The sequence below is a fragment of the Theropithecus gelada genome, chromosome 19, assembly GCF_003255815.1.
Source record: "Theropithecus gelada isolate Dixy chromosome 19, Tgel_1.0, whole genome shotgun sequence".
Lineage (NCBI taxonomy): Eukaryota > Metazoa > Chordata > Mammalia > Primates > Cercopithecidae > Theropithecus > Theropithecus gelada.
In genome coordinates this window covers 50,993,572-51,006,892 of record NC_037687.1, presented here as the reverse complement: position 1 = coordinate 51,006,892, position 13,321 = coordinate 50,993,572, and the positions used below count along the sequence as shown (strand labels likewise).

Sequence of the window (13,321 nt, the reverse complement as noted above, 5' to 3'; positions counted from 1 at the left end):
AGAATACAGTTGAGATATTGAAATCATTTCTGTAATTGTACACTAAATATAACACAGAACTTCCTGATAGCCAAAGCAAAATCAGAAACAAGTTCAGTTGCCTGGCTCTTTTTTTATCTTATCAAAGGAAGCATACCTGTTGTTTAAAAGAAAGACTTGATAATAATTATGAAAAAATTAACATCACCAGAGAAAATAAAGCAATTTTTAAAGGTAGTACATGTTAAAGATAAAGGCATTTTTATGTATATAAAATGTGTAATTTTTGTGTATGTTGCTTATGCCTGGAACTGCAGTGACAATCTTCCAGTTGTGTTGATGAATTGTTCCGGTCACATTTTGTAGCTTCAGGTTTCCAGTGGGAGAATGCGAATATTCATTTATTTATGACTTCCTTGGAACACTGCTAAAATAAAAATTATCTGTTGAAAAGAGAGTAAACAGCAAAGAGAAAAAGGAAATCACAAATAAAATTATCATCAAATTTTAGAAGACAATAGTTTTAAGGGACAAGTTCATGAATGAAATGGACAGAGAAAGTCGCATTTTAGAAAAGCGACTGGACTGTAGAGGAGATGAAAGCCAGTCTGTCCTCCAGCCCCCCAGACAAGACTGGGCTCAGGGTCCTTCAGGAGTGGCTGGAATCAAGAGAATTCTTAGAAGTCTGCAACAGTACACCAGCAGGTCACCATCCCTACCCATTGGTCCCCAGAGGGGGACACTCAGTAGGACAGCTTGCTTCTAGCAAAGTCCAACATGGCTTTTCTCTAAAAACATTGAAAAGATACATGGTGGATGCAAAGGCATTTGGGGTGGACAATGGCAGCCCAGAGTGATACCCTCCTCAGTCTGGCAAGGAGAGGGATGGACAGTGGCCTGACACTAGACTCTAACGTTCTCCCCAACCCTACACAGAGCTCCTAGTCAGACACTGTGTAAGTGCGGGGCTGCCCAGGCGTCACCAACTGTAGGAGGAGAATTGGCAAGCAGGAAGGGAAGGATCAAAATGCACAAATAGAAAACATGACCCCAGAGAAAATAGTCAATTAAGGGAATAGGAAAGAACTTAAAAGAAAAGAGAACATGATTCCTAATATACTCAACAAGATTCAAAACATGTATTAACTATGAAACAAAGAGAATAACTGAAATTGGTAAATCAAATACAGATGATGAGAAGGAATGAAAAATATGGGAAGTAAAGTTGGAAGAATCTTCTGGAATAAAGATCAAAAAGTAAAAAATAAATAAATAGGGAGAGAAAACTGTGCAGAATATCCCATATCTAATAAAAACCCCAGAAGAAAAGAGACAATGGATGGGAGAAAATGATCAAATAAACATCAGAAAAGACTTTTCTAGAGCTGAAACACTTGATTTTCAGATTGAAGGCAGGAGGATCACTTAGCCTGGGAGCTGGAAGTTGCAGTGAGCTATGATTGTGCCACTGCACTCCAGGCTGGGCCGCAGAGCAAGACTCTGTCTCTAAAAAAAAGTTAAAAAGAGTCTACCGAGGTCCCATGTCTGGACACATTCTCATGAAGGATAAGGAGACTAGCTTAAAAGCTTTCTGAGAGACAAAAATAAATTCACCTATGAAGAGTGGGAATGAAAAAGCAGTATTTCTCATGAGTAACCTTAGATGTTAGAAAAGTTAAAAAGAGGCTGGGCATGGTGGGTTATGCCTGTAATCCCAACACCTTGTGAAGCCAAGGAGTTTGAGACAAGACTGGGAAACATAGGAAGACTCAATCTCTACAAAAATTAAAAAATTAGCAGTGTGTGGTGGTGCATGCCTGTGGTCCCAGCTACTCAGGAAGCTGAGATAGGAGGATCTCCTGAGCCCAGGAGTTCAAGGCTGTTAGGAAAAAAAAAAAAAAATAGAGTGGGATAGAGATTTTTTATTGTTATTGTTCATTTTTCTGTAAGTTTTTAATTTCCTGTTAAAATACATCTGTGACTTTAAGTACAAATATGAAACAAACCAAAGGAAGCATAATTTTAAGCAATTAATAAAGAGGAAGAAGGAAGCCCATTTGAACTTGGTGTTGGGAACAGCCAACTGTGGTCCAGGAGTGAGGTAGCTGGACCCAGGGAGAGTGAGATGCAGCCTTACTCTCCATAGCACAACACTTCTTTAAACCATTGCGTGATCCCCTTGTCTTTTCACTTACTGCCTACATCTTACCCCTCACTCCCAGGGGACTCCTCCTGTCTGTTCGTCACAGTAACTTCAGCAGCTGAAGCACCACCTGGCACTTTTCAATGCATAAATGAGTGCTCATATAGCCTTAATATTACAAACATTGTTTATTAGGTTTCAATTATAGAAACACAGTTGGGCAAAGAATGGGAGACTTAACTGAGGTGGAAAGATGTATTAAGGCTGGGCACAGTGGCTCACGCCTATAATCCTAGCACTTTGAGAGGCCGAGGAGGGCAGATTGCCTGAGCTCAGGAGTTCTAGGCCAGCCTGGGCAACACAGTGAAAACTCACCTCTACTAAAATACAAAAAATTCTCCAGGCGTGGCAGCGTGCACCTGTAGTCCCAGCTACTCAAGAGGTTAAGGCAGGAGAATTGCTTGAACCCCAGAGGCAGAGGTTGTAGGGAGCCGAGATGGCACCACTGCACTCCAGCCTAGGTGACAGTGTGAGACTCTGTCTCCCAAAAAAAAAGTATTTAAGTATGAGTAACCTTCAGATGTAAAAGTAGAAACATGGCTGATGGAGGGTGGATCCTGGATGGGGAGGCTGAAGTAGATGGAAAAGATAGAGAAAGGGTTAAAGGTGTCAAGATTCTCATCCAGAAAGTGGACAGCAGAGAGTTCCTGGAGCAAGCAATAATGCTAAATTATATTTAAAGTTAAATTAATTCAAGCTGCTGGCCATTATGAATAATACTGCTATGGACATTTACTTACATGTATTTTTGTAGACATGTGTTTGAATTTTCTTGGGTAAATTCCTATAGATGGAAATGTCTAGAAAAGGCAAATGTATGGAGACAGCAGAGTGGTGTTTGGCTACTGCTCAGATGGGAGTGATGTTGGTTTTAAATGGGTAGGAGAACATTTCTAGGATGATGGGAATGTTCTGAAACTAGATTGTGGTGACGGTTGCACAGCTCTACAAATTACCAATACCATTCAATTGCACACTTACAACTTTTGGCATACAAATTATATCTCAATATTATATTTTTAAAATATAATAAGTAAAACTTCTAGAAGAAAATTATAGAATAACCTTATGACTTGGGAATAGGCAGACCACTTCACACATACACATGCATACACACACACAACACAAGTGCCAATGAACACACAAAAAAACACTTAACATCATTAGTCATCAGGGAACTGCAAATTAAAACTATAATGAGACACAACTACCAGAACAGTGAAATATCAGCAAAGATATTGAGGAACTAGAATTCTGAAGCATTATTAGTGGGAACATAAAGTGGTACATTCACTTTGGAAAATTGTTCTGGTGGTTTCTTATAAAGCTAAATACACACAACATTTCTGCTTCTAGGTGCATATCTGCAAGAAATAAAAACATACGTCTGCAAATAACATACTTGTACAAGTATGTTTATAGCAGCTTTATTTATGATGAGCAAAAACTCATGGAAACAGGCCATCAATAAACAACCAGAGAGACAACTGACATAGGCAGTGGCATGAACCATCTCAAAAAACATTATGCTGATTGAAAAAGAAACGCTGTTTATAAAACATTATTTATTATACGGATTCTTTCCGTATCAGTTATAGAACAAGGAAAACTAATCTACCATGGAACAAATCTGAACAGTCATTGTCTCTGTGCTGCGGACAGTGCAGGGACGTGGAGAAAACCCTGGGACAGTGGTAATGTTTAGTACCTATTTGGCTACACAGGAGTATGCATATGTCAAAACTCATTTGAGAGTACACTTAAGATCCATGTATTGAATTTTATATACATTTCATTTCAAAAAGATAAAGAAAGAAAAGGATTGGGCTGAGAGTCGTATCGACTATAAATGGGTATCAGAAATTTTTGTTTTGTTTTGTTTTGAGACAGAGTCTCGCTCTGTCACCAGGCTGGAGTGCAGTGGCGCGATCTTGGCTCACTGCAGTCTTCATTTCCCAGGTTCAAGCAATTTCTCTGCCTCAGCGTGGGGTGGTGGAATATTCTAAGACTGGATTGTGGTGATGACTGCATGGCTGACCCTGAACTCTGGATCAGTATTGCAAGCTGAAGTGTTGACAGGTGGAGTGCACTGATGTCTCCAACTTACTTTGAAACACATCAAAAAATAAGATGGACTGATGACAGTTAGAGGCACAGACAAATGAACAGATATGTGATAAAGCAAGTAGAGTAAGATGTTGATGAAATAATCTATATGGTATGAATATGGGTGTTCTCTGTGAAATTCTATGAACTTTGTGTGTGTTTGAAAAGAGTCATAATAAAATGTTGGGAACAATGTAATCAATGGAAGAGTTAAAAATAATACAACTATTAAACATGAAGAAGAGAAACAGAGGAAGAGGTACTGGTGAGCTAAGTCCTTATTTCTTATTTTAGAGAGTCAATAGATATTGTCCAAATTTAATACATCTTTTAAATTATTTTTATTTTTTTCTTTTTTCTTAGAGTCAGGGTCTCACTGTCACCCAGACTGGAGTACAGTGGTGTCATCAGAGTTCACTGCAGCCTCAAACAATCCCAGGCTCAAACAATCCTCCTGCTTCAGCCTCTTGAGTCATCAGAACTACAGGTGTGTATCATCTTGCCTAGTCAATGTTAAAAAATATTTTCTTTCCTTTGGGAAATTTTGAGATAGGGACTTCCTATATTGCCTAGTCTGGTCTTGAACTCCTAGCTTCAAGCGGTCCTCCAGCCCCAGCCTCCCAAAGTGCTGGGATTATAAGTGTAAGCCACTGTGCCTGGCCTCAATTTAATAAATCAATACAGATATACATTCATATTATTTCACACAATGGAGGTAAAAAACAAATGAAATAAGACAGAAACTACCTGAAGAAATTATCTCTGAGACATGAGATGGAGGAAGCACATTAAACTTGGCTTTCATAATAACCTATTCCTTTACCTTTTGATTTTTTTTTCACCATTCAATGTATTACTTTGATTAAAAAAAAAAAAAAGAACACAGAAAATGTCTCTAAGCCTACAGACACATTCATCAGCTAAAGGACTGCTGAGGACCTTAGCCCAAAGCTCTCTGCCCACTCTCTGGGTCTGAGTGATTGATGATGTCGGGAAGTGTCACTGCTGGAAGGAATTCAGGATCAGAACCACTTTCATCTTGTGTCAGGAGTCTGTACTCCATGGCTGTCTGGTGTCTACCAGGTGAAGTGGACAGCTAAATGTATTCAGATTATTCCAGAATGGGTCATTCTTAGAGTGGGGAAAACAAGTGCCCACAGACAGTTGAAGCACATGCTCAGTTTTTACTGATTCCCAAAATTATTCCCTTCCTTCCAAAATACAATAGGTTGATCCCTCTATAGTTTATAAGTGTGATGATTGGGCTTCATACTCATGTGTGAGATGTGCCTCCCTCAAACTGTCTCATAGCACCAATATGTGACCCATCCCATGTGAAGTAGAATAAGACAGGTTGCACAACACAGCAATTTGAAAGTTAGTCATCATCTCAATGTAAGCAGATGGGAGAAACTAAGGTGCCTTGCACTTGACCCTACTAGCAGATTTAATCTCATTGCAATGGAAGAAGCTGGCTTTCATCTGAATTGTCTGCTTCTATACTTGGTGGTACTCTGTGCTGAGAAACCTGTTTCTTGCCAAGGACTCTGTGGCTCTAAGAGCCGGAGATTCTTTGATTTCAAAATTTCCTAAACAGCTTCTGGTTGAGGTTGGCTGCTTTCCATAGCATCTAGGAACTACATTGCCTTGGACAATCACCATTTATCCATCCAGCCACTTATCTAACAAATACTAACGGAATACGGAACATGGCGCTCATTCTAGGAGCTTAAAAAACTGCTGTGGACAAGGATGGACAAGATCCCTGCCCTTGCAAAGCTGACTTTCAGTTATTTAGAGCCACTGTAGATACATGTTTGAATGTCATGAGTAATTTATCAGAGTTGCCTAGGTTAAAAACTGATTGAGGTGGAGAAGATAAAGTGGCAAGAGAAGAACTCTTTGAGGAGGTGACATTTTAGCTGGGACAGAAGGTTGAGAATTCAGTTATAAGAAAAGTATGAAAGAGTATATTCCAGGTGACAGGGACCATAAGAACAAAGCCATAGGATCAGAAGGAGCTTGATGTGTTTGGAAACAAAATAAAGGCCACTGTAGCTGAATTTTAGTCACATGAGATAAGATAGAGGAGGAGATTTGGGACAAGTCTTTTAGGGCCCAATAGGCCCTGATAAGGAATTTGGATTTTACCCTCATTTTAATGAGAAGTCATCAGAGGATTTTAAGCAGGAAAGGGACTTAACAGAATGTGTATTTTAAAAAGATGATTCTGGATGCACTGTGGAGAACGGCAGACAGGAGGATATGGATGAAAACTGAGGACTGTTTTAGACTTTCAGGGCAAGGCAACAATGGCCTGAATGCCCGTGGTGGTGATAGAGATAGAGAGATGTGGAATAATTTGAGATGCCATGACACTGTTTTCCAATTATTTTTGCCAAATCTGCCATTACTGCACCTTTGGGATGGAAGTTTCTCAGTGTGGTGCTTTCTTCAGTGAATCCTGTCTAGTATTCCCCAGGACCACTCTGGAAGGAGGTATTAGTCTGCCATGCTTTTGGGAACCAGATAGCTTGCTTGGGGCTACAGCTTAGCTGGAGGATACTTCCTCATTACCTATGAACTGTCTTCATTACTTAGAAACTGTCTCATCAGACAAACCACCTGGAGCCTTTCCCCAGCTCTAATCAGACCCTGCCCCCGCTCCATCTCCTGGTTCTACTTTTGCTACTTGACCACACTCTTGGGGAGTCCACAGGTTTCTGTGCATGCCCTGCGAACAAGCTCCCACTGGTAATGACTGCAGCCGGTGTTGTTGTTTCAAAAAGTTCCAGGAAGAATCTCAGCCCTGTAAAAACAAAAATGGGTTTGACCCAGAGATGCCTGAGTTGGAGAGGAACTTTGGAGAACTCCCCTTGTTAGTGTACTAAAATCCCTGCCCAGGGAGGAGCTCATTCACCATTTTCCGTGCATGTGAGGTATGTGGAACATGATCAGTGACGGGCTTTACTCCAGCTCCACATTCAATGACTCAGCTCACCAGCCCAATAAAAGCCAGGCTTTCACCTTTGCTTTGGGAGGCGCTGCTTGGGAACTATCCCCGATGTCCTCCTTACTTGCTGCAAGGCATCAAATCCCCTTGTTAAACCCGCCTTGGTTGTGGTACTGGACGTCACCCGCCAAGCCATTGAACCCACCTGTCATGTGAGTAACAAAATGAGAAAGAGAACCTTAAGCATTGGGTCTGATTGACTGATCATCTGAAGACATGGTATGGAGACATTTATTCAACCCATAATTGTAAGTGTATACCCTGGGCCAGGAGCTGTCCAAGGTGTGTGAGCCCCAAAGGTCCTTCACACCCACATGACCTCAGAAAGACACCGTGCCCGCCTCATGGACAGAGCACAGCATAGGCACAGATGGGTGCTCAGTGGAAGTTGTGAGTAAATAAATGACAGCTTAGCACATGTGTTGGTCTAGAAGAGGCAGTGAAGTTAAGTGATGGATAGAAAGCGCTGTTCTCAGAGCCCTCACAAACGCTCTTCTCACAGCTGTGCCTCCAATCAGTCACTGTAGGCTCCTTCTGCCCACAGAAATGAAGCCTGGTTTCTTCACCTGGGAACACACCACCAGTGGAAGTCCCTTGGCATCACTGGCATCAATCACCTTGCCCGGTGTAGCTCCCTGGTCTGTCCAAATCCTACTCACTTTTTAAGATACAGCTGCAGGAAGCCTTGTTCCCTGCACCAAGTTCCACTGAGTTGCCTCCTGCCTGTGCACTTCCACTGCGTGTGCTCCTGCCTGTGCCTCCTGCCTTGTGTTCCTGCTGACACCCCCTATAACTCTCCCTGCCGCCTGCATTACTGTGGTCCCAGTACTCACCTGCCTTTCACCCAGGATTTCAAGCACTTGAAAGCTGGCCTCTTGCAGCCCTGGCCAAGACCCTCCCACCCAAGACACAGAGGACGCTCTCACCAGGTCCCCGCTGGGTTTGATTTCTTTATTTTACTCTTAGAAACAGCTTCTTAATGTGTTAGACCTAAACAGCCAAGACACTAGGGGAGGTCATGGTCTCTTAGCAAAAAGGCTTCCTTGTGCCACAACTCTCTTAGGCATAGAAAACTGTCTCATCAAACTCAGTGGCAAATCTTCCTGCAACTACTGGTTGTCAGCCTATTAATTCATCAGCAACTCGCAATGGCCTGTAGGGTACTTGCTGGCTCTGTCTTGTTGCCACTCATGCTCAGAGACCACTACAGCCACCAACATGCCGGTTGTGGGCAAGACAGGACCGGAGACCAGAGGTTTCACAGACTCACCATTGCCATCTGTCACTGTGTGGGGTAGGGAGAGTGGAAAGGGAGGGGAAAGAGGGTGTCTGGCTTTTCTTTCCCACTGCAATGCAAACATTTCTGTAATTTCTGCAGAGTTATTAGTTAATGTGATATCGTCACTTTGTGTTACCTTTAAAATGCCCAAATTGGGTCAGTTGATGCAGTCTTTCAAATGCGATTGTGTTAAATATATGGTAGCAGCAAATACTCAGGCTCTAATTTGAAAAGTCATCATTATCATGAATGCCTATTCTTAATCAGGATGAACTGGGCCAAATGGCTCTGCAGAGTTTTCTGGATGTTAAGGGTAAGCTCCTGGTCTGCTGGGGAGAGGATTGGGCAAAGGAGAGGGTAACGAAGAGTCCAGCTATGCTTCAGTGATTCACTTCACTGTTACTTGGTTCATTTAGGTTTTATTGGGGAAACACTTATCATCGACAGCCAGAGAAGCTTCTGGAAAAAACATTCAAGTAATTGATGAATTTTCAAAAAGAAAAAAAACAAGAGTATGATGAAGAAAATGACACCAGGATGTGCATCCTTGCTTGCAGGAGGTCTAAGGTTTTAACTCACACACCAGATCTTACTGACTGAAAACAGCAAATACTCCAGGCGCAGTGTCTCATGCCTGTAATCCCAGCACTTTGGGAGGCTGAGGCGGGTGGATCACTTGAGGTCAGGAGTTTGAGACCAGCCTGGCCAATATGGTGAAACCTTGTCTCTACTAATAATAAAAAATTAGCCAAGCATGGTGGCACCTGCCTGTAATCCCAGCTACTTGGAGACTGAGGCCTGAGGCAGGAAAATCACCTGAACTCAGGAGACAGAGGTTGCAGTGACCAGAGATCACACCACTGCACTCCAGCCTGGGCTACAGAGCTAGACTCTGTCTCAAAAAAAAAAAAAAAAAGAAACCAGCAAGAAAATATTCCATGACTGACTGGTGATGTCTGCCATGGGTGTGGAATGCACAAATGAAGACAAAAAGAAATTCAACTACATCATTAAACAACAAAGAGTCTTAATCCATCAAAAAAAGCCTATGAGAAAAAACAAACAAACAAACAAAAAACAGTCTTCACTTACAAATTCTTCTCTAAAATCAAGTATGTTTTATGTTGGAGAACAGCACATGGTTTCTATTGAGGTTGCTCCCATGAGGAGAGAACTCTGAAGCTGCTGGTGGCCATCTTGCCCCCAAGAGGCGAGAAGCTAGCTGAAAATGAAGACAAATCAAGAAAATCAGAGCCAAGACACAGAGAGAGACTAATTTCTTTTTTTTTTTTTTTTTTTTTTTTTTTGAGATGGAGTCTCGCTCTGTCGCCCAGGCTGGAGTGCAGTGGCCAGATCTCAGCTCACTGCAAGCTCCGCCTCCCGGGTTCACGCCATTCTCCTGCCTCAGCCTCCCAAGTAGCTGGGACTACAGGCGCCCGCCACCTCGCCCGGCTAGTTTTTTGTACTTTTTAGTAGAGACGGGGTTTCACCGTATTAACCAGGATGGTCTCGATCTCCTGACCTCGTGATCCGCCCGTCTCGGCCTCCCAAAGTGCTGGGATTACAGGCTTGAGCCACCGCGCCCGGCCCCGACTAATTTCTAATGATGTCCTTTCCAAACCTGGACCTAGCTATCCTTTTGGTCAAAAAGATCTACCCTTGGTCTTTAGTTACATAAGCTTATTTTTTCTATTTACTTAAACCAATATGAATTGGGTTTATGTTATTTGCTACCCAAAGAATCTTAATAAATTTATTAAAAGAGCTGAGAGGGGAATATCTTGTGGGAAGGTCACTTAATTTCTTTTGACTTTGAGTGGTCTTATCTGTCAATGGAAAATAATGAACTTAACTGTATTTGTTTAATAGGATTGCAGTAGAAACCAGCCAAGATGAAAGATGTCAGAGTTCCTTGAAAACTGTACGTGAAATTTCAAAAATTAAATTCCAGCGGGATATGTGAGTATGTGTATGTGTGAGTGTGATTCGTGTGTATTCTAAGGAAGAGGACTAGGTGATGTGTATTTCAGATAATGAGGTAAATAATCCACTACCTTCTGTTTTTGATTTAGGTTTTGGAAACCCTGGTCCATAGAAACATACTGCTATGTATGTTATTCCTGCCACATCCACCAAAGCCAGGAAATTCTTTTCTTTGTGGAATCCACTTTTCCGATGGAGTTTCCAATATGATTGAACACTTTGATTGTATATGTATTTTTTTTTTATGTTGTCTCACTCAGCCTGGTATGCCCAGGCTGGAGTGCAGTGGCGTGATCTCAGCTCACTGCAACCTCCACCTTCCGGGTTCAAGTGATTCTCCCCACTCAGTCTCCAGAGTAGCTGGGATTACAGGCACCTGCCACCATGCCCGGCTAATTTTTGGATTTTTAGTAGAGACGGGCTTTCACTGTGTTGGCCAGGCTGGTCTCAAACTCTTGACCTCAGGTGATCCAGCCGCCTCAGCCTCCCAAAGTGCTGGGATTTCAGGCTTGATCTCGTGTACCCAACCAGATTATATATGTATTTTTGATTATGTATTTTCTTACAGCATTCTGAAATTTTGAACTTAGTGATTTATTCATGTTGCCTGCAATACCCCCTATTTAGCACTGCAATGCTCTGGCAACATTATGGACTATCCCCAAAAAATTCATATCAACATGTGACTGCATTGGGAGACAGTGTCTTTAAAGAGGCAAGCTAAAATGACATTACTAGGGTGGACCCTAATCCATTATGAATGGTGTCTTTATAGGAAGAGAAAATTTGGACACACAGGGAGAAGACCGCAAGGAGGAGATGGCCATCTACAATTCCAGAAAAGCAGCCTCAGAAGAAACCAGTCTGCCAACATCTTTATCTGCAACTCTCAACCTCCAAAACCGTGAGAAAATTAATTTCTGTTGTTTAAACCAACCAGACTGCAGGACTTCGTTATGGCAGCCCCAGAAAATTAATACAGACAGCAAACGGCCAGACGTCCCACTTGAAAAAAATGGATCCAGGAACAGAAAAGTAAATGTTGTGGGAATGACGTTTGATGGCAGGGTTTTATTCTGCAGCTGCCTACAGGAATGACAACAGAAAACTGTAAGATGGTGTGTATCAAAATAAGCTCTGCAGGAAACCAGTATGAATGCTGCTTTGAAGAAAAAATTGAGGAGTGTTTTCCTTCCAATTATGTGACCAATTTTAGAATAAGTGTGATGTGGTGCTGAGAAGAATGTATACTCTGTTGATTTGGGGTGGAAAGTTCTGTAGATGTCTATTAGGTTCACTTGGTCCAGAACTGAGCTCAAGTCCTGAATATTCTTGTTAATTTTCTGTCTCTTTGATCTGTCTAATATTGACAGTGAGGTGTTAAAGTCTCCCACTATTATTATGTGAGAGTCTAAGTCTCTTTGTAGGTCTCTAAGAACTTGCTGTATGAATCTGGGTGCTCCTATATTGGGTACATATGTATTTACGATAGTTAACTCTTCTTGTTGCATTGATCCCTTTACCATTATGCAATGGCCTTCTTTGTCTCTTTTGATCTTTGTTGGTTTAAAGTCTGTTTTATCGGAGACTAGGACTGCAACTCCTGCTTTTTTTTTTTTTTTTTTTTTTTGCTTTCCATTTGCTTGGTAAATATTCCTTCATCCCTTTACTTTGAGCCTACGTGTGTCTTTGCACATGAGATGGGTCTCCTGAATACAGCACACAGATGGGTTTTGACCCTTTATCCAATTTGCCAGTCTGTGTCTTTTAATTGGGGCATTTAGCCCATTTAGATTTAAGGTTAATATTGTAATGTGTGAATTTGATCCTGCCATTATGATGCTAGTTGGTTGTTTTGCCTGTTAGTTGATGCAGTTTCTTCATAGTGTCAATGTTCTTTACAATTTGGTATGTTTTTGCAGTGACTGGTGCCAGTTGTTCCTTTCTATGTTTAGTGCTTCCTTCAGGAGCCCTTGTAAGGCAGGCCTCATGGTGACAAAATATCTCAACATTTGCTTGTCTGTGAAGGATTTTATTTCTCCTTCGCTTATGAAGCTTAGTTTGGCTGGGTATGAAACTCTGGGTTGAAAATTGTTTTCTTTAAGAATGTTGAATATTCGCCCCCACTCTCTTCTGGCTTGCAGGGTTTCTGCCAAGAGATCCACTGTTAGTCCGATGAGCTTCCCTTTGTGGGGAAAGATGATTAGGTGTCTTGGGGCTGCTCTTCTCAAGGAGTATCTTTGTGATGTTCTCTATATTTCCTGAATTTGAATGTTGGCCTGTCTTGCTAGGTTGGGGAAGGTCTCCTGATTAATGTCCTGAAGAGTGTTTTCCAACTTGGTTCCATTCTGCCCGTCACTTTCAGGTACACCAATCAAATGTAGATTTGGTCTTTTCACATAGTCCCATATTTCTTGAAGGCCTTGTTCGTTTCTTTTCATTCTTTTTTCTCTAATCTTGTCTTCTCACTTTATTTCATTGAGTTGATCTTTGTTCTCTGATATCCTTTCTTCCACTTGATCAATTTGGCTATTGATTCTTGTGTATGTTTCATGAAGTTCTTGTGCTGTGTTTTTCAGCTCCTTCAGGTCATTTATGTTCTCTAAGCTGGTTATTCTAGTTAGCAATTCGTCTAACCCTTTTTTCAAGGTTCCTAGCTTCCTTGCATTGGGTTAGAACATGCTCCTTTAGCTCGGAGGAGTTTGTTATTACCCACCTCCTGAAGCCTACTTCTGTCAATTCATCAAACTCATTCTCC

General features: G+C 41.6%; 1 non-coding gene across 1 annotated transcript; it reads left to right on the top strand.

Moving 5' to 3' along the window:
• Positions 1–5,520: 5,520 nt before the first annotated feature.
• Positions 5,521–5,623, top strand: LOC112613673. Its single transcript, XR_003116998.1, has one exon. It is a non-coding gene; the product is annotated as a small nucleolar RNA U13 (small nucleolar RNA).
• The last annotated feature ends 7,698 nt before the right edge of the window (positions 5,624–13,321 follow it).